At 43.8% G+C, this 22,759-nt stretch overlaps 1 protein-coding gene and 1 pseudogene across 1 annotated transcript in view; one reads left to right on the top strand and one right to left on the bottom strand.

Moving 5' to 3' along the window:
- The window catches only part of LOC126183542 (myrosinase 1-like), a 241,559-nt gene that overhangs the window by 200,000 nt on the left and 18,800 nt on the right, over positions 1–22,759 (top strand). The gene's annotated exons all lie outside the window — the stretch shown is intronic.
- Positions 894–1,011, bottom strand: LOC126185640 (5S ribosomal RNA; annotated as a pseudogene).

Below are 22,759 nucleotides of genomic sequence, written 5' to 3'. Positions count from 1 at the left end.
TCGCCATTTCAACCAATAATAGTCTGAAAAGAGGAGCTTCAAACCTTAGTAAAATGAATAATAATCTGAAAAAAAATTTTATTCATAATTTAAAATCGATCCGTTCCACTTTGAAAAACTCTAGTGTCTATAAGATTCTTTGCGACACCTGCTCTTCTTACTACATAGGACAAACAGGACATGCCTTTACAGTCAGATATAAAGAACATCTTTTAAGAAAAAATGGTACTAACACCCAAAAATCGCCTTTTGTTGACCACCTTCTAACTACAGGTCACGCTCTTAAAGCTATTCACGATATCAACATTTTGCTCACTGAGAAGAAAGCGCGTAGATTAGATGTTCTCGAAAAATTAGAAATTTTTATACATCTTTCTCGAAATGATGGCCTCATTCTTAACGAGCAGTTACAATTACGTAATAAAAGCTTCTTCAACAGTATAAAACCGTTACTTGATATTTGATTTCGTGTTCCCTCGTGCAGTTGCCGAAATATGTTTTCTACCGAAGTCGATTCATAGTTGTTTATACATTAGATGGTTTATACCAACTACATTTCATTTTATACTCTTTTTATATTCCTTGAGTTATTCAGCTCCTTTTGTAATTCTGTAATGGCGTTTTTCTGCTTTTAAACTGTACTTCTAAGCTCTTACGTAGACAAATTATTACCATTTCTACTCTCCTCCTCCGGCACAGGCCATGAAGGCCCAAAGGGACCGACCGGCTGCCGTGTCATCCTCAGCACACAGGCGTCACTGGATGCGGATATGGAGGGGCATGTGGTCAGCACACCGCTCTCCGGACCGTATGTCAGTTTCCGAGACCGGAGCTGCTACTTCTCAATCAAGTAGCTCATCACTTTGCCTCACAAGGGCTGAGTGCACCCCGCTTGCCAATAGCGCTCGGGAGACCGGATGGTTACCCATCCAAGTGCTAGCCCAGCCCGACAGCACTTAACTTCGGTGATCTGACGGGAACCGGTGTTACCACTGCGGCAAGACCATTGGCACCATGTCCCCTACTGTCTAATAAAATATTACCTCTTACTTCATGTATTACATATTTCACCTGTCTATATCTGGAATGTTAAGTAGCCAGTTTGTATTTACGTCTATTAGATGGCACTTTTGTTATAACGTTCACCTGCCCGCAATTGCCAACGCGAGCGCCTCAATGTGGTGCTACCGCAGCTTGACCTGTATCCTTTGATGTGTGCTTTTCATAGACCAGTTCGCAGGTGCTTATTGCTGGGTGGGCTGCCACACCATCCACCACCATCCCCTCAAAGTCTGGTGTTCGGACATGTCTTTGGCGGGAACTTTGGCCGATTTTCTGCTGCGTGAACGACCCCGTCTCTCGTAAGTTAGTTCAAAAATGGTTCAAATGGCTCTGAGCACTATGGGACTTAACATCTGAGGTCATCAGTCCCCTAGAAGCTAGAACTACTTAAACCTAACTAACCTAAGGACATCACACATCCATGCCCGAGGCAGGATTCGAACCTGCGACCGTAGCGGTCGCGCGGTTCCAGACTGTAGCGCCTAGAACCGCTCGGTCAACACGGCCGGCGTAAGTTAGTTCCACGGAGATAAACTTCTTCCAGTTCGGATGACGTCTGTTGGATTCAAATGGCGCAAATGGCGCTAAGCACTATGGGACTTAACATCTGAGGTCATCAATCCCCTAGACTTAGAACTACGTACACCTAACTAACCTAAGGACCTCTCACACGTCCATGACCGAGGCAGGATTCGAACCTGCGACCATAGCAGCCGCGTCTGTTGAGAAAGCGTTCTCTGTGCATTCATGCTTCTTTACAGGCACTACATCCTGCCGTATCGTACTTTAAATGCAGGTCTGCCAACTCTAAAGATGAGTAACGTTCCATCTTTGTCTATGTGTCATGTACTGTACACAGGAACACGCCTCACTATGGACACATCACAAGCTGTTTGATGCAGTAGACAACTGACACCATGAATAGTGGTGTGAGTACGGCACAAGTTGCGGTGCATGCAGTCGTCACATGACACACGTGCTATGAGCTATGTTGCGTATAGTATAGTATGTCTGTTCGGTGGTCAGGAGAGTACGCGTTTATCGCCCGCGGCGTATTCCAGTGTACTACAGACACCCTGGATCGGTAGAACTGCGTGCCCCGTTGTAATACCTACATTGAGACTGGTGATCGTCGCTTTCAACAGTTACTATGAGCTACGCTGTTGTTATGCTGTGTACGCTGTGTATGCCCATAACACAGTAAAAATGCATTTCCGACCGTTGGTTGGTTGGTTGGCTGGCTGGCTGATTGGTTGATTTGAGGGAGGGTTGGGTTGGGTTGTGTGAGGAAGGAGACCAGACAGCGAGGTCATGTGTCTCATCGGATTAGGGAAGGACGGGGATGGAAGTCGGCCGTGCCCTTTGAAAGGAACCATCCCGGTATTTGCCTGGTTCGTTTTAGGGAAATCACGGAAAACCTAAATCAGAATGGCCGTACACGGATTTGAACCGCCATCCTCCCGAATGCCCCTATCTCGATACAATCGACTGTGGGCTCACTATCATCTGTCTCCGTCTCACCCAGAAGGCTTGAGACACCTTGTACGTTGCCTCGTTATATCAAGTCCTGATAAAGAACAAATTAAAAACTCTCAAACTATGCCTGCCTTAACTTAAATATTCTAGCAATCCGTCGTCGTCGTCGTTGTTGACTGAGCTTTGTTTGTGTGCAGTTGATGCTGCAAATCTAACATTACATCATTAGTAGTATTATACTGGAAATTTCTTCTCGTTGTCAAAAATATACAACTCCCAACAATTCGAGAAGAAACGTTGAATGGTGTGACGCAATAGCACAACTCAGGTATTTCGGATACACAGAAAAAAATCATAGTTTTCGCAAGCGTAATTACTATAAATTACTTCAGATACACAGGTTCGTTTTCGCTTGCGTGCATCACATTTCAAACGGCAATGATATTTCATGCTGAAGATTACCTGAGATGCTTTTGTGGTGATCCTGTTTCGTTCTGGCATTTTCATTCTCAGCGAGTAGACTTGCTTTATTCTACACGCTATCGAAGATTTTTCTAAACAAAAAAAGGCTGTTTACCAGAGAGTCAACTCATGAATATTATTAAAAATACGCAGTATTTAAATGTATGTGCCAAGTCAACGAATACGCGTCAGTATAAAATAGATGTGACGTTGCGCGATGTTGCGAGCCAGGGATGCACATACAACGCGTAATCATGACATACACTACCCGGGAGATTTCGCCTCGCACCGCAGGCTTAATTAATTTTGGCAGATGCCCTGGTCCCGCCGGACTCGGCTGAAGCAGCAGCTTTTCTGATTTTCCCGTCTTCCCCCCAGGGACGTGAGGGCTCTTACAGGAAGTGTGAAATTGCTATGTGCTCCAGAAGAAACCAAGTCAAAGCGTTTACAAAATTTGTACAACTTCCTAACAGATATCTTCGTAGTCTAACAAATAAACTGTTTTATCACATATCCAGTTCCTAACCGTTTCGACGATTGCGCAAATACACACACACACACACACACACACACACACACACACACATATCTGTCGCAAACTGCCACAAAGACGAGTTATTGAATTAAATACGGACGTTGAACCAAAAGAGAGATGACGGAGATAACAGTGACCATTCAATCATTGCGTACAGCTGCGGTTATCAGCCAAACTGAAAGAGTTCAAAATATTCAGCGATGTTGCTTTATTTACGGAGTTCTTTTCCCACAGGAAAAATGGTTCAAGTGGCTCTGAGCACTATGGGACTTAACATCTGAGGTCACCAGTCCCCTAGAACTTAGAATTAATTAAACCTAACTAACCTAAGGACATCACTCACATCCATGCCCGAGGCAGGATTCGAACCTGCGACCGTAGCAGTCGCGCGATTCCCGACTGAAGCGCCTAGAACCGTTCGGCCACCACGGCCGGCTTTTCGCACTGGAGAGTGTTGCACCTAGAAGATGCGTACCTAGGAGCACGTGATGCTTTTTGGACGGTATTTCAGTCTAGTTTCTGGTTTTAGAATTACGTAAAGGAATGTGCACTATAGACAGTCATGAGCAATTTCCGGCATTATCTACTGTTTCTGTTGGTGTGCCGCGCGGGGTAGCCGCGTGGTCTTAGGCGCCTTGTCACGGTCCGCGCGGCTTCCCCCGTCTCGAGTCCTCCCTCGGGCATGCGTGTGTGTGTTGTCCTTAGAGTAAGTTAGGTTAAGCTAGATTAAGTAGTGCGTATGCTTAGGGACCGATGACCTCAGCAATTTGGTCCCACAAGACCTTACCACAACTTCCCAACTTTCCTTCTGTTGGTGTTAGACGTGAGGTTATTTTTGTGCAGCATTTGTAAATATTTCCAGTTCTACTCATTTAAATGTTGTATAAAATATTAAAGTTATTGGGAATATACTGTTAATTCTTCAATTGCAGATTTTTATGGCAAGTAAAATTCGATAGATTTCTAAGCTTAGTTACATAAAAGGTTAAACCATACTTCCCAGGCCGGCCGGAGTGGCCGTGCGGTTCTAGGCGCTACAGTCTGGAGCCGAGCGACCGCTACGGTCGCAGGTTCGAATCCTGCCACGGGCATGGATGTGTGTGATGTCCTTAGGTTAGTTAGGTTTAATTAATTCTAAGTTCTAGGCGACTGATGACCTCAGAAGTTAAGTCGCATAGTGCTCAGAGCCATTTGAACCATACTTCCCAAGTCGTGGACCATCTTGTAACTTGAAACAGAAGGAGGTCTTTTATGTTGCCATGGAACATGTGATATTTGGAGATTAGTTTCGTTTATGTCTAAACTGTTTTATCTCTCTTGAATATGGAAATTTGTGTTGGTTTCCAATCACTTCAGTTTCAGAATGTACTTAACTTGTAACTGGTTTTCACTAAAACTTTCGCTTAATTTGATTTGACTTACTGATTATTGGTGTGCAGTAGAGTAATGATATAACACACATAACACATAGACGACTAATATCCCTAGCACTGCACCTCCTCAAGAAGAGCGTGAGTAGATTTTTACTCACAAAATTCAAGAAAAAGTCTACCCTTATTTTGAAACGGCCTCATATAAGAAGGAAGGGAAAAACTTACGGTGCCAGTGAATTTTAATGGATGTGTTTCTTCTAGTAACATTCATTTTTAATAAATTGTTACAATTTATTTTAATGTAATTTTGTTTTCCTAAGCTTAGCGTAAACTTTATCATGAATATTAATATGATATTTTCACGGTAGCGATCCTTTAAAATGCTATAGAAAATTTGTTCCTAGGTACATGACTGCCATCCATGATGGATCAGCAGAGACATGGAAGATGTTTTCATATTTGGTAACATTTTTTTGGAACATTATTCAATTAAAAACAACGGTTTACTAAAATCATAACTTATTTAATGAACACAGTCGTGATCGCATTTAAGTTTTTATTATTTCTTTTGGATGACCGATTTCAATCTTCTAAGACATCCTCAGCTCTTACATTCTGTGAAGAGAAATCAAACATAACGCTTCCGTTTCAATCGAAACGGACAATGATATAAAATAATGTCGTAAGAAAACGCACCTGATACACTCTTGATAACAGCAGGAACCACTGACGTGGAGTAGGTCCGTCTGTGCAAGCGCAGAGAACACTACCGAATACAGCCCTGCTGCCGGTAGTTAAATAGTGGAAGCCCCGTCCATTGTCTCTGGCATAACGTCATTGGTAGCCAATAGTCGGGAGAGCTGATTACAATGTGCGAAGGACATGTATTAGATGTGTAATTATTAAGCGTTCGGTCCTTGAGAAAATTTTTGAGGATATTTTGATGTTATACAGAATAAAATTCGTTATAAAAAGCGACGTAATAGAAAAACAGTCACTATCCAATGAGCCCTGTCATTGCAGCGCACCTGAAGTTAATGCTATCATTTAAAAATGGTACAGCAAGATACATTAAACTCGTATTACAGCACTGGCTAGAGGAGAAAGTCTGTAAAGTGTTCGAAGGTTCAACACTGTCTCCTACTGCAGGTGCTCCCTACAACATGTAATCTAAATAATTAACAGCTGCATCGCAGCAGGAATTGATGAATCGAAATGACACAATGGTTTGCAACAGTGGACTGGATTGAGGATAGGAGAATTAAAACTCCCGATCGGTTATCCTAATTAACGTTGCCTGTAGTTTGCTTAACGTATTCTGATGCCAAAGTCGGATTAGTGCCTTAAACAGGGACAAAGCTAATTTTCTTCTATGGCACTGGACTCGAATTTTTAAGGAGTGGAGTTGGAATCCCGGTCCAGCCAAGATGATTTAGCTTTCTTCGCAAAACTTCCATTAACTCCAATTTGCTTCCACATTTTTGTCCAACCCAGTCTTCTGCTCCATCTCCAACTTCACCGGGACTTTAAACTCATCAAACTGTAATGGCAAAAATGTTTTTGCAAAAATGTCGCCTCAGGGACATTTTTCATATGAGTCATCGCCATAAAATGTGTCCGGCGAAACTAGGTTACGTTTAATGATTATGGCAGAGGCTCTCCCGGATGGCATAGTCATGTTACCTATCGACAGAGGTCTAGTTTTCATGTCATCACCAGCTCGTGGCCTTGTGGTGATCGTTGCTGACTCTCGGTCATGGGGCCCCGGATTCGATTCCCGTGAGGGTCCGGGATTTTCTCCACTAGGAACGGGTATGTGTATCATCATCATCATCATCATCGACGTGCAAGTCACCGAAATGGCGTCAATGAGAAAGACGTGCACCAGGCGGTAGAACTCCCCAGAAGGGGACGCGTGGCCACAAATTCCATACGCACATTCATTTTTTTCATGTCGGTCCGCAGATCGTGTCATCTGAGTCGACCATGGAAGATAGCCTCTCGTAACAAGTGTCGATAGCTCACGATGTGATGGATGGCCTGAGTTCGCTGCAAAGCTGTTATTCCGCATTTATGAAAGCTTCATATCGTCACACACAAGCTTTTGATCGATATGAAACTGCCAAACGCTTTTCGACACAGTAATGAAAGACGTGCGCATTTTTTCCCTTCCAAGCACATTACTTGACATTTCTCTACATATAAGCACTCACTGAACCAATTACATTCCCCACAAAATTGTGAAAATTTTTCTGCCGTGCGGATGAGCGTGCAGAAGTCACGCTGAAGGTGCTTGACTCATTACGCACCGAACGTAACAGGTGGAGTAGATACACATATGTTGGCCGAAATATTTCAAGGATAGTAAGAAAGCCGTTTTAAACGATATCGACGTACAAAATGTTTTGATGAACTGGAGGGTGGAATTGAGTACTATTGAAACAGCTATGCTCTTCTGTGTTCATATTCTGTAGTCAGTATATCCATCGTGAGGGAATCAATGACAATATGACGCTGTTAGATCTTCCTTCATCCAAGAACGTTGCAGGGTTTACCACATTTTGAAACACAAGAGGCAGTTGTCTATTATGCAGTTAACAGCAGAGTGCAATGCAGAGGAAGGTACATTGTTTCGGAGTACTTCGTTCGTCGCTCATTGTTGCAAATGGGATTGAAATGCAGGCAACTCGTCCGTGTTGTTTTTGCCCCAACGACATTGTTAATATTAGCGAATACGTATGAGATGCCTAGAACATATTAATTCAGCTCCTTGCCACGAAATTTTTTTTCCGAGTTGTTACTCATTTCTGGGAAGACTATAAAGTTCCATGTTATGAATGCACCGTCCTACTCCTCCTGACAGTCTTCACTATTACTAGCGACATTATTGTTGGGGTCCTTTAATTTAAATCAGCATCGATTCTCAGCACTTCTTCGTTCCCCAATTCTTCTTCGGCGTCGTGAGGGCGAACTGCCTGATGCACCATTATTTCACTCGCGTTCCTCACAACACTTAGACATTGCCTTTTCTTCTCCCTTACAGAAGGAAGAAACTATCGATGGGTATAACGAAGAAATTTACAGCAATGCATCTGACTGCAGAGTCAGTAGCTAACAAGTATGAAAACGTTCCTTTCGTCTGTTCTCAGAGCTGCCGCCGCGTCATGTGAAATCCCTAACAGTGGTTCAAATGGCTCTGAGCACTATGGGACTCTACATCTGAGGTCATCAGTCCCCTAGAACTTAGAACTACTTCAACCTAACTAACCTAAGAACATCACACACATCCATGCTCGAGGCAGGATTCGAACCTGCGACCGTAACAGTCGCGCGGTTCCAGACTGAAGCGCCTCGGCCACACCGGCCGGCCCTAACAGTGGCATCCGCCAGAATCCACACAGCCACACCATGGGCCGCGCGCGAGACAAATCACGCCACGTACTGTTACGTAGATTTACTCGGGAACGTTTATTGACGAACCTGGATTAATCCTCTGCTATGCTACACTGTTAAAACAGTCATATTAGGGGAAGGGTTGTCGGGTTTCCCCACATTTGTCCTGGTTTTGAGGGCTTCCAGGGAAGTCCCGTTTTTTTATGTAACTGTTCGGGGTAAATTGAACCTTTTTTGAGCCAGTAGAAATTCTATTGATTGTAAATAGATAGATTTTAATATATATTAGTTAAAATTCACCAAAAGTGGACTGGCGCGGAGGTCGTTTCGTTCTTTTTATCCTAAAAAACCAATGGAAAACACGTTTAAACTCACTCCTATAGACACACTTTCCACGCTTCTTTGTTGATAATAATGTGAAGCCGCCGAAAGTCGACTTGCCGCCGCCCCGCCTGCCAGACAGCAGGGTGTAGGTAAGTCAACTGTGCAAGTGTACGAGAGCGTGCTGAAAAGTAATACCTCCGAATTTCTTATGTGAAAACTCTTAAAGCTTTTTAAATAAAACAAATTTTATTGCCGGCCGTTGTGGCCGAGCGGTTCTAGACGCTCCAGTCTGGAACCGCCCTGCTGCTACGGTCACAGGTTCGAATCCTGCCTCGGGCATGGATGTGTGTGATGTCGTTAGGTTTAAGTAGTTCTAAGTCTAGGGGACAGATGACCTCAGATGTTAAGTCCCATAGTGCTCAGAGCCATTTGAACCAAACTTTATTAACATTCTGCATCCCTATTCTTCAAAAATGTTCAAATGTGTGTGAAATCTTATGGGACTTAACTGCTAAGGTCATCAGTCCCTAAGCTTACACACTACTTAACCTAAATTATCCTAAGGACAAACACACACACACCCATGCCCGAGGGAGGACTCGAACCTCCGCCGGGACCAGCCGCACAGTGCATGACTGCAGCGCCTAAGACCGCTCGGCTAATCCCGAGCGGCCCCTATTCTTCACGTCTACATATTTGCGGCCCTCGGCCGCTAGAGGGCTCCGAATTGTAGCATGCAACGAGCCCGTGCGCAACGTAATTATATCGGTGTGTGAGAAACAGACTGCTGTAATCGAGTTTCGAATTCGAAGAGTTCGTCCGCACATGAAGCACCCTCTCCTTCAGCTCGTCAATGACAGACCATACACGAGCGTTACGACATCTACGGCAATCCGACACCTTGTTTTCACTGTCATCGACCATCCTCCATACAGTTCCCCCACTTGGCCCCACCCGATATTCGTCTGTGTCCAAAACTTAGAGAACACTTTCAATGATTTCACTTTGATAGTGATGAAGCGGTGCAAGCAGAGACGAGGCTGAAGCTCCGTCAACAAAGTCGAACGTCCTACAGCCACGGTGTCAACAAACTGGTCTCTCGTTGACAGATATATGTCCGTCGCCAGGGTGAATACGTTGAGAAATAAACATGGGGACATAAAGAAAAAAGATTTAGAATGTTAATAATCTGTTTTATAAAAAAAGCTTTGAGTTTTCTCCTAAATTCGGAGACATTACTTTTCGATACGCCCTCGTACGTTTCGCACCTCACGTCCGTGCCGCAAACGAAATACCTCTATACTGCACTATGCCGAGTTACGTAAGACTGTAGGAGTCTGGAGAAATATCCGTTTTGATCAAATGTCCGGAATTTTCGAAGTATTTGTCCGGCGACGGAAATTTAAGTGATGACAGATTAATTATGCGTCACCTCCATCACTTTGACCAGTGAGACAAAGGGTAAAATGGTCACTACTATTATACCATTAACCACTTGTCCTTGTCGCGGCACAGCTCCTTTACTTTACATGGCTGAGTTAATGAAAAGACGTCTAATGGGGTTGACGCAAGAAGCGTGACGGAAGCAGGACAGGAGGAAACCAGATAGGTGTTTCTGCGTAAAAAGCTACATGAGGACTATGCGGACACTGGTCTGAAGTTACCACACCTTCAAGCCCCGGCGTCGCAGACAGAGCTGTAGTACTGCTGTCACGGCAGAAAGACGGAAGGCACTGTGGCGATGGTGCCCTAATTTTCACACGACCGAGTATCGCTTTGGGGCTCTTTTGTGGCTTACGTAACAAAAAACGATGAGCTTTCAAAACAGTGACTCTCCACTTTAGTCATGCAGTATTACCTACTGCTTGCAGCCAGCTGCCAGAAGTACTCCGCGCATGTCATCGCCCTGAAATGGATCATCTAGCTGCTGTCACTAGACACTGTTTTCACTGAGCTCCAGATCTACCTGTTGTACCTAAGTCCAGATGCCGCCAGGAGCTGGACTGGTGTCTTCAAGCGGAATAGCCAGCGACCGACTGACTTCCATCCACTGCAGGCCCTCTACTTGGGCATCTACGGTTCACACCTGAGACTGACTAGCTGCACGGTGCAGACATACTCTACTGCTGCCTGTTTGCCACATGCGGCCACTCCCTACCGTTGCAGGCCATTGTGGTTGTCCTACTCAGCGAACGTCCAGGGTTCAGCTCCACACGCCCTGCACTGACAAGAAGACCACCAGGCAATTGGAGTTTTGTAATTTTTTATGTTCATGGTAAGTGAAGTCCTGAAGTGAAATACCAATTTCCCAGAGCAGTTAGAGGCAACTCTCAAAAATTGTTGAGAAAAACGAGCCTGAAGTTTTCCAAGTGTATTTAATACAGTGAAGCAAGCTCGAATTCGCGCTGGACCATGTGGCTCTGTCATAGGGTGCTCTCTACATCTACATCTACATGACTACTCTGCAATTCACATTTAAGTGCTTGGCAGAGGGTTCATCGAACCACAATCATACTATCTCTCTACCATTCCACTCCCGAACAGCGCGCGGTAAAAACGAACACTTAAACCTTTCTGTTCGAGCTCTGATTTCTCTTATTTTATTTTGATGATCATTCCTACCTATGTAGGTTGGGCTCAACAAACTATTTTCACATTCGAAAGAGAAAGTTGGTGACTGAAATTTCGTAAATAGATCTCACCGCGACGAAAAACGTCATTGCTTTAATGACTTCCATCCCAACTCTCTCCCCTATTACGTGATAATACAAAACGAGCTGACCTTTTTTGCACCCTTTCGATGTCCTCCGTCAATCCCACCTGGTAAGGATCCCACACCGCGCAGCAATATTCTAACAGAGGACGGACGAGTGTAGTGTAAACTGTCTCTTTAGTGGACTTGTTGCATCTTCTAAGTGTCCTGCCAGTGAAACGCAACCTTTGGCTCACCTTCCCACCAATATTATCTATGTGGTCTTTCCAACTGAAGTTTTTCGTAATTTTAACACCCAGGTACTTAGTTGAATTGACAGCCTTGAGAATTGTACTATTTATCGAGTAATCGAATTCCAACGGATTTCTTTTGGAACTCATGTGGATCACCTCACACTTTTCTTTATTTAGCGTCAACTGCCACCTGCCACACCATACAGCAATATTTTCTAAATCGCTTTGCAACTGATACTGGCCTTCGGATGACGTTACTAGACGGTAAATTGCAGCATCATCTGCGAACAACCTAAGATAACTGCTCAGATTGTCACCCAGGTCATTTATATAGATCACGAACAGCAGAGGTCCCAGGACGCTTCCCTGGGGAACACCTGATATCACTTCAGTTTCACTCATTGGTTTGCCGTCTGTTACTACAAACTGCGTCCTTCCTGACAGGAAATCACGAATCTAGTCGCACAACTGAGACGATACCCCATAGGCCCGCAGCTTGGTTAGAAGTCGCTTGTGAGGAACGGTGTCAAAAGGTTTCCGGAAATCTAGAAATACGGAATCAACTTGAGATCCCCTGTCGATAGCGTTGCACAAGAACAATATTTTCTGAAACCATGCTGATTACGTATCAACATATCGTTCCCTTTGAGGATTCATAATGTTTGAATACAATATATGCTCCAAAACCCTACTGCAAACCGACGTCAATGATATAGGTCTGTAGTTCGATGGATTACTCCTACTACCCTTCTTAAACACTAGTGCGGCCTGCGCAATTTTCCAATCTGTAGGTACAGATCTACCGGTGAGCGAGCGGTTGTATATGATTGCTAAGTAGGGAGCTATTGTATCAGCGTAATCTGAAAGGAACCTAATCGGTATACAATCTGGACCTGAAGACTTGTCAGTGACAAAACTCGATATGATGCGTCGTTTCTGAGTTAATTAGCATTGAAATTAGGCACTCAGGCCGTTGCACACGGAAATTCAAACTGCCCGCCAGATACAGTTAGTGTCAGTTATTCTCATGGTGTAGATGATTGCGCACGAGACTGTTCAGCCTTTGGTTCGGGTTCCGTTCTTACTACCGTCGCTTGTCCATTTTTTGAATAGTTCTCTTGTTCGGTTTTAGGAAACAAAACGAAGAACACGTTTGGCGACACTGCCCCTAGCGCGCCGCCTGAACCGCCTGATTGGCCAAATTCAATGCTAATTAACTCAGAAACGGCGCAACGTACAGAACTTTTTTTTACCAATTATTTCTCAGCACAATCTACCATTATAAACTTTTCAGACTGTTTCTGGTCACCATTTATAATGATACAATGCAATAGATAAAATACACCGTAAGGGGAAGAAAAGCATACCACTAATGAATTATACGAACGGGACGGAAGTCGGTAGATATGATGTACATGTACAGACAAGCAAATGATTACAGTTTCAGAAAAATTGGATAATCTATTCAAGAGAAATATCTTCACAAATTGAGCAAGTCAATAACGCGTTGGTCCATCTCTGGCCCTTATGCAAGCAGTTACTTGGCTTGGCATTGATTGGTAGAGTTGTTGGATGTCCTCCTGAGTGACACCGGGCCAAAATCCGTCTAATTGGCGTGTTAGATCCTCAAAATCCCCAGATGGTTGGAGGGCTATGCTCGTAATGCTGTAAACGTTCCCAACTGGCAACAGAGCCCGCTATCATCCTGGCTAAAGTACGGCTTGGCAAGCACGAAGACAAGCAGTAGAAACTCTCACAGTACACGGGTGGGCGTTATCTTGCTGAAATGTGAGCCCAGGAAGGCTTCCCATGAAGGGAAACGGAAGTGGGGTTAGAATACCGTCGACGTACCGCTGTGCTGTAAGGGTGCTGCAGATGACAACCAAAGCGGTCCTGCTATGGACAGAAATGGCACACCAGACCATCACTCCCGGTTATCAGCCGTATGGTGGGCGAAAGACAGGTTGGTACCCCACTGCTGTCCGTAGCGTCTCTAGACACATCTTCGGCCTGGAATCTCATTGACTGGAGTAGAATCGTCTTCGGTGATGAGTCCTGCTTGGGACTGAGCTTCGATGGCCAGCGAAGATGTTCTTTTGCCCTTTCGGGCAAGCCATCCTGGGCTTACATTTCTGGAACGTAATGCCCGTCCGCAGACCGCGAGAGTTTCTACTGCCTGTCTTCGTGCTTGCCTACCCCTGTCTTGGCCAGCATGGTCGCCGGTTCTCTCCCCAAATGAGAACTTTTGGAGCATCAAAGGCAGGGTCCTGCAACCAGCTCGGGATTTTGGCTATCTAATGCGCCAAGTCCGACGTCCTCCCTCAGCAGGGCCGGAAGTGGACCAACGCGTTATTGGTTTGTCGGTTTGCGAAGCTCTTTCTCTTGAATAAATCATCTACTTTTTCTAAAACTGTAATCGTTTGTTTGTCTGGACATGTACATCACATTTACAGATTTCCGTCCCATTCGGATAACTCCTACGTGGTGCGCGTTTTTTATTCTTATTTTTTTCTTGGTGTGCACATATCATGAAAATTGGTTTCATCTATAATCAAATAATTTATGCAACTGGAAGCAAAATCTCAATAGCTTAACCACTTGCAAGCCGCTGGAATGACTTTGCTTCCACGAATGAGTCCCCCTGCGGGTCCAGTGGTTAGAATAGGCCCGAGGTATCCCTGCCTGTCGTAAGAGGCGACTAAGAGGAGTCTCACACTTTTCTGCCCTATAATTTCGGGTCCCATTTTATGGTTTGACCTGCCACTTCTCAAATTCTACAAAAGTGCGGACCATATGGTGAAGGACGCCTTACGTGGTTCATGAGTTATCCATAGTGCCCTATTCATAGTGTCCTTAGATTCGATCTCCTGAACATCTTGTCATGTTTTTGCATCTCCACCAGCAATTCAATTATATGGGCTGCCTCCCCCTCCCCGCCGGAGGCTCGAGTTCTCCCTCGGGCGTGGGTGTCTGTGTTGTTCTTAGTATAAGTTAGTCTAAGTTTAAGTAGTGTGTAAGACCTATGAGCTTAGCAGTTTGGTCCCTTAGGATTTCACACACATTTGAACATTTTTTGAACTATGTGGGCGAGGACACGTTTTCGGGGTATGTCGTCTTCTTCCGTTGTCTCCTGTCCTCTTTCGCCCCTGTGACAGCATTCGATCTCTCTGCGCCCAATATCCAGCACGGTAGCCAGTCCTTTGTGGTGGGGCCGTCATGTACTCATTAGGGGGTAACCCCCTGACAACACAGGGATCGCACTCCTGATAGCCAAAGAGTAGATGCCTGTCTTCCTGGGGCCATCAGGGCTCCTGGCAACGGCCATCATGCCAGGCGGCCTTTGCTCTGGCTGGGTGGTGCCCGTGGGGAGAGCCCCTGATCGGAGTGGGTGACGTCAGGGCGGATGACCCGCAATGAAGCGGCCTATGTCATCTCTTGCTGGTGACCGCACGGTGCCAGCAGTCTCTAAGGACAGATATGACCCTAAATCGTTTCCCTCCCTCGCTACACCATGGGAGGAACGTAGGGCTATAGAAAGAAGAGAGCCATATTCGCCTCGGCATTTAGTCTGTAGCAGAATGGATGGGAATCCTTTCTACCTATGAAGCCTCAATTTTTTGTTGAACATCTTGAGCATAAGTTTGGGGAAATGACAGCACTGTCCAAGATGAGAAGCGGTGCAGTCTTGATTCAGACAGCATCCCCAGCCCAATCCCGGGCTTTACTCGTTTGTGACGGGCTGGGTTCGTTATGAAGCACTGGATGATAATTGTCTGAGCAATTTGCACTCTATTTTCAGTAAAGGCTAGTTCTTCAGGCATCTAAATGTTTATGTCGTCATATCTCTTGAACTGTGTGGCGTACGATGATATAGCTTTAGAGGTATATTCAGTGGTATATGTGAATACCGTCTGCGTACTGTGTTGCGAACAGAATACGTAGTAAAGAAGAACTAAGTTAAAACATCATGCTTGAAGCTGAAGTTTGACTGCATGAACAGCGAAAATGTGGTAAACGATAAACTTTTTGTCTGTCATCATTTTGTACGGCGTGCGAGCGAGAAAAAGTTTAGTAAAGATTTGAAATTACTTGTAAAGTTGGTTTCAAGTCACGAAGGGCTCTTATTCACAAATACCGGATGCATAAGTCCGTGTATTTCCGTCAGTTATGCTACCTCAAGACAAACACACAATTCCTACCTATAATCCTTTTTTTATTGAGTTGAAATTTTAACATAGAATTGTACATCTTAATGAGCAGATTATGGCAGCATTTTAAATATTTAAATTCGGTCAATAATTACGCAAAAGTTTGAAAATAATTTTTTTGGCCCCTGGCAGCCGTTAGATAGGCAACCTGCAACTGGATTGGGTTTCTGGACAGCGGTTTGATAATATAGTTTCGGGTTCCTAGCCGCAATGTATGTTCTGAAAATCAAATTCATTTTGCTCACCGTACGCTGTTGTTTGAGCAAGCTGAATTTTTACTTCAACATTTGTTTTGCATTAGTAGTGTCTTCTGTTTTTTTCCGCTTCCCATTTCCCGACTATTTAAACAAACTGAACTTTTAGTTCAACATTTTTTTGCATTACTGGTCTCTTTCTGTTTTTCCGCTTCCCGTTTCACAATTACTTTTAGATAGTTCATTCCTTCAGAGAATTACCGCAGCATAAAACGGGAAGCTATGGACGTAGGGCCCCTCTGCACGAGTTCTTGCTGTGGAAGTCCTCACGCTGGGAACACGCAGAGTGGGCTTTCTTGTTCCTGCCGAGGGTCACTAACTGCTTCTCCTCCAAGTTACACGTCCCTGCAGGCAAGTCGGCATTACAGCGCTCTCGTCTTGTTTAATGGCCAGGCAGTCTGCTGTCTGCTTTACACATACTCCAACGTGGATTTAATCTCTCGATGAAACATGGGGTATAATAATTCTGTTACGGAAAATCGACTGTTAGTTCAAAAAAGCTGTAATACGTACCTTCGCGTTGACACCGTTTCATTCAACTGAAGAATGCTTCGTGGTCGAGGTATAGCAGTAACTGAAATGGTAACGCAAAGTGTATTCCACTTTCATCTAAATTATCTTTGTCACATTAAAGATACTTTTTATCTGTTTCGCTACGAAAGTACACAAAGGGTATATAAAATAGTGAGCTGCGTATTATTTTAACGTTCATCACCATCGAAATAAGGATATATAATTTGTGCTTTTAGATGATGTTTTGTCGTTTTTCAAATTAATAATATCAGTTCTCGACCTAACAAACCTATTGATTTAACTATTTCATATGTCTCGCAAGAAATTACGCAGAAAAAATTCATTCGCATTATAGCGGGTTGAAAAGCACATCCCTTGTAGGTTTATGTCCCTCTGAAAACAAATATGCGCTGCCATGATAAGAAAGTACGCCGACATTTATTTGGGGTGTTTTCTTCATCATCATCATCCTTGCCTTGTCCCGTTCGACTACGGGTCATTGTGATATGGGATGAAGCGATGTTAGTGACAATGGGTGTTCGGCTGCCCTTCCTGATGCCAACCTTCCCACTGGGATGGAATTTGTGTATCCCCTCTGTCTGCGTCTAGGGCAAAGCAAGTGCTCAAATGTGACATCGTTCTCCAGATGTTTAAACATCGCGTATACCAGGCGGGTCGTAGGAACCAGTCCGTTATTCACCTAGCTTGATGTAGGTAACCACCCAAAAACCACATCCAGGCTGGCTGGCTCACCGACCCACTCAGTTAATCCGCTGGATGAATTCCATCCAGGGTCGGCGCGCTTCCCCAAATCCCGGAAGCGGTCAATCACACAGCCAGAACACACAAGGAACACACAGTACGTCATCAGAGTAACTGTCATTGGTCAGCGTCGTCTACAGTGGCAGCGATGCACTTCCGGACACATGTTCATACTACCTTTTTTTCCACCATTTCCAGTCAGGAATCCGTTCCTGCAATTTGTCGGTTTTATTAATGTTCAACCTGTACGTGTTGTTGTTGTTGTCTTCAGTCCAGGGACTGGTTTGATGCAACTCTCCATGCTGCTCTATCCTGTGCAAGCTTCTTCATCTCCCAGTACCTACTGCAACCTACATCCTTCTGACTCTGCTTAGTGTATTCTTCTCTTGGTCTCCCTCGACGATTTTTACCCTCCACACTGCCCTTCAGTACCAAATTGGTGATCCTTTGATGCCTCAGAACATGTCCTACCAACCGATCCCTTCTTCTAGTCAAGTTGTGCCACAAGCTCCTCTTCTCCCCAGTTCTATTCAATATCTCCTTTTTACTTATGTGGTCTACCCATCAAATCTTCAGCATTCTTCTGTAGCACCACATTTCGAAAGCTTCTATTCTCTTCTTGTCTCAACTATTTATCGTCCATGTTTCATTTCCATACATGGCTACACTCCATAAAAATACAGGGTGATTCAAAAAGAATACCACAACTTTAGGAATTTAAAACTCTGCAACGACAAAAGGCAGAGCTAAGCACTATCTATCGGCGAATTAAGGGAGCTATAAAGTTTCATTTAGTTGTACATTTGTTCGCTTGAGGCGCTGTTGACTAGGCGTCAGCGTCAGTTGATGCTAAGATGGCGACCGCTCAACAGAAAGCTCTTTGTGTTATTGAGTACGGCAGAAGTGAATCGACGACAGTTGTTCAGCGTGCATTTCGAACGAAGTATGGTGTTAAACCTCCTGATAGGTGGTGTATTAAACGTTGGTATAAACAGTTTACAGAGAATGGGTGTTTGTGCAAAGGGAAAAGTTCTGGACGGCCGAGAACGAGTGATGAAAATGTAGCACGCATCCAGCAAGCATTTGTTCGCAGCCCAGGAAAATCGACTCGCAGAGCTAGGAGAGAGCTGCAAATTCCACAATCAACTGTATGGAGAGTCCTACGAAAAAGGTTAGTTATGAAACCTTATCGTCTGAAATTGGTTCAAGCACTGTCTGCAGCTGATAAGATTAAAAGAATCGATTTCTGTGATTTTATCCTTGCTCAAATGGAAACAGATGAATCTTTCGTTTCAAAGATTGTGTTTAGTGATGAAGCAACTTTCCACACTAACGGGAAAGTCAACCGTCACAATGTCTGTATATGGGGCACTGAGAATCCGCAGGAAACAACTCAGTATGAACGTGACTCGCCTAAGGTGAACGTTTTCTGTGCCATTTCAGCCAATAAAGTTTTTGGTCCCTTTTTGCTACTGTAACTGGACTACAGTATCTGGAGATGTTAGAGAATTGGCTGTTCCCTCAGCTCGAACAAGAAGCACAACAATTCATATTTCAGCAGGATGGAGCGCCACCACATTGGCACTTATCTGTCTGTAACTACCTGAACGTCAACTACCCGAGGCGATGGATCGGCCGCCAGGCAGCCCGTGACAGAGCACTTCATCACTGGCCTCCAAGAAGCCCTGATCTTACCCCCTGCGATTTTTTCTTATGGGGGTATGTTAAGGATATGGTGTTTCGGCCACCTCTCCCAGCCACCATTGATGATTTGAAACGAGAAATAACAGCAGTTATCCAAACTGTTACGCCTGATATGCTACAGAGAGTGTGGAACGAGTTGGAGTATCGGGTTGATATTGCTCGAGTGTCTGGAGGGGGCCATATTGAACTTCTCTGAACTTGTTTTTGAGTGAAAAAAAACCTTTTTAAATACTCTTTGTAATGATGTATAACAGAAGGTTATATTATGTTTCTTTCATTAAATACACATTTTTAAAGTTGTGGTATTCTTTTTGAATCACCCTGTACTTTCAGAAACGACTTCCTGACATTTAAATCTATACTCGACGTTAACAAATTTCTCTTCTTCAGAAATGCTTTCCTTGCCATAACCAGTCTACATTTTATATCCTCATTATTTCGATCATTATCAGTTATTTTCTCCCCAAATAGCAAAATTCCTTTACTACTTTAACTGTCTCATTTCCTAATCTAATTCCCTCAGCATCACCTGATCTAATTCGACTACATTCCATTATCCTCGTTTTGCTTTTGTTGATGTTCATCTTATATCCTCCTTTCAAGACCCTGTCCATTCCGTTCAAATGATCTTCCAGATCCTTTTCTGACTCTGACAGAATTACAATGTCACTGGTGAACCTCAAAGTTTTTATTTCGTCTCCATGGATTTTAATTAGTACTCCGGATTTTTTTTTGTTTCCTTTACTGCTTGCTCAATATACAGATCGAATAACATCGGGGATAGGCTACAACCCTGTCTCACTCCCTACCGAACCACTGCTTCCCTTTCATGCCCCTCGAGTCTTACAACTGTCATCTGGTTTCTGTACAAATTGTAAATAGCCTGTCGCTCCCTGTATTTTACCCCTACCACCTTCAGAATTTGAAGGGGAGTATTCCAGTCAACATTGTCAAAAGCTTTCTCTAAGTCTACAAATGGTAGAAACGTAGGTTTTGCCCTTCCTTAATCAATCTTCTAAGATAAGTCGTAGGGTCAGTATTGCCTCACTTGCTCGAACATTTCTACGGAATCCAAACTAATCGTCCCCGAGGTCAGCGTCTACTAGTTCTTCCATTCGTCTGTCAAGAATTCGTGTTAGCATTTTGCAGCCGTGATTTATTAAACTGATAGTTCGGTAATTTTCACATTTGTCAACACCTGCTTTCGTTGGGATTGGAATTATTATATTCTTCTTGAAGTCTGAGGGTATTTCGCCTGTCTCATATATCTTGCTCATCAGATGGTAGAGTTTTGTCAGGGCTGGCTCTCCCAAGGCTATCAGTAGTTCTAATGGAATGTTGTCTACTTCCGGGACCTTGTTTCGATTTAGGTCTTTCAGTGCTCTGTAAAACTCTTCACGCAGTATCATATCTCCCATTTCATCTTCATCTACATGCTCTTCCATTTCCATAATATTGTCCTCGTGTACATCACCCTTGTATAGATCTTCTCTATACTCCTTCCACCTTTCTGCTTTCCCTTCTTTGCTTAGAACTGGGTTTCCATCTGAGCTCTTAATATTCATACAAGTGCTTCACTTTTCTCCAAAGGTCTTTTTAATTTTTCTGTAGGCAGTATCTATCTTACCCCTCGTGATATATGCCTCTTCATACTTAAATTTGTCCTCTAGCCATCCCTGCTTAGGCATTTTCCTCTTCCTGTCGATCTCATTTTTGAGACGTTTGTATTCCTTTTTGCGTGCTTCATTTACTGCATGTTTATATTTTATCCTTTCATCAATTAAATTCAATATTTCTTCAGTTACCCAAGGATTTCTACTAGCCCTCGTCTTTTAGCCTACTTAATCCTCTGCTCCCTTCACTATTTCATCTCTCGAAGCTACCCATTCTTCATCTACCGTATTTCTTTCCCCCATTCTTGTCAATCGTTCCCTAATGCTCTCCCTGAAACTCAACACAACCTCTGATTCTGTCAGTTTATCCATGTCCCATCTCCTTAATTTCCCACCTTTTTGCAGCTTCTTCTGTTTTAATCTGCAGTTCATAACCAATCGATTGTGGTCAGAGTCCACATCTGCCCCTGGAAATGTCTTACAATTTGAAACCTGGTTCCTAAATCTCTGTCTTGCCGTTATATAATGTATCTGAAACCTTCCAATGTCTCCAGCCCACTTCCATGTACACAACTTTCTTTCATGATTATTGAACTAAGTGTTAGCTATGATTAAGTTATGCTCTCTCCAAAATTCTACCAGGCAGCTTCCTCTTCCATTCCTTAGCCCCATTCCATATTCACCTACTACGTTTCCTTCTCTTACTTTTCCTACTATCGAATTCCAGTCACCAATGACTATTAAATTTTCATCTCCCTTCACTATCTGAATAATTTCTTTTATCTTATCATATATTTCATCAATCTCTTCGTCATCTGCGCAGTTAGTTGGCACATAAACTTGTACTACAGTGGTAGGCATGGGTTTCATGTCTATCTTGGTCACAATAATGCGTTCACTATGCTGTTTGTTGTAGCTTACCCACACTCCTATTTTTTATTCATTATTAAAGCTACTCCTGCATTACCCCTATTTGATTTTGTATTTATAACCCTGTACTCACCTGACCAGAAGTCTTGTTCCTCCTGCCACCGAACTTCACTAATTCCCACTATACCTAATTTTAACCTATTCATTTCCCTATTTAAATTTTCTAATCTACCTGCCCAGTTAAGGGATCTGACATTCCACGCTCCGATCCGTAGAATGCCAGTTTTCTTTCTCCTGATAACGACGTCCTCGTGAGTAGTTCCAGCCCGGTGATCCGAATGAGGGACTATTTTACCTTCGGAATATGTTACCCAAGAGGACGCCATCATCATGTAACCATACAGTAAAGCTGCATGCCCTCGGGAAAAATTACGGTTGTAGTTTCCCCTTGCCTTCAGCCGTTCGCAGTACCAGCCCAGCAAGGCCGTTTTGGTTCACGTTACAAGTCCAGATCAGTCAATCGTCCAGACTGTTGCCCTTGCAACTACTGAAAAGGCTGTTGCCCCTCCTCAGGAACCACACGTTTGTCTGGCCTCTCAACACATACCCCTCCGTTGTGGTTGCACCTACGGTACGGCTATCTGTATCGCTGTGGCACGCAAGCCTCCCCCACCACCGGCAAGGTCCATGGATCAGGGGGGGGGGGGGGGGGGACCCTGTACGTATGGTTACATTTTCCAAATACACCACTAATTCCACACTCAATGAATAAAAGATAAAAGTATATCGAAATGAGTAAGAAATTACAACTTTGTGTGTGTACACTTGAAAGGTGCAGCCCACGAGAACCTAGGTGAAACGTAACGGCGGTAGAGCCTAGATTGTACGTTGCGTGCTCAAACGCATCCGCAAAGACGCGAACATCATTGACCCTGTGTATATCCCCAAGTTCGAGATTTTAAATTCCTGCCACATTTTCTGCACCTGTTAACATTCCACTATGGCACTCCTCGCAAAATTAGTGAAAAAGACGCAATTGCAGGTAATATGATTTTGCGGAGCTGACCTTAAAATCGAGATACTCGTACAGAAAAAGAACTTTGCCTGCATCCAACTGCAGATTTACGTAATTTGGTTGTCCATATATTTCTGGCATAGTCACCGCCAGCTTCTAAAGCACGAACGTACTTGAAACTTGAGTATACGAACTACAGATAAATATTTTTTTCCAACTTCATTTTAAAACGAAATATATTTTTCAATT

The sequence above is a fragment of the Schistocerca cancellata genome, chromosome 4 (assembly GCF_023864275.1).
Source record: "Schistocerca cancellata isolate TAMUIC-IGC-003103 chromosome 4, iqSchCanc2.1, whole genome shotgun sequence".
In the NCBI taxonomy this organism is placed as follows: Eukaryota; Metazoa; Arthropoda; class Insecta; order Orthoptera; family Acrididae; genus Schistocerca; species Schistocerca cancellata.
The sequence above is the reverse complement of the archived record's forward strand: the minus strand, read 5'-3'. Positions and strand labels throughout refer to the sequence as shown.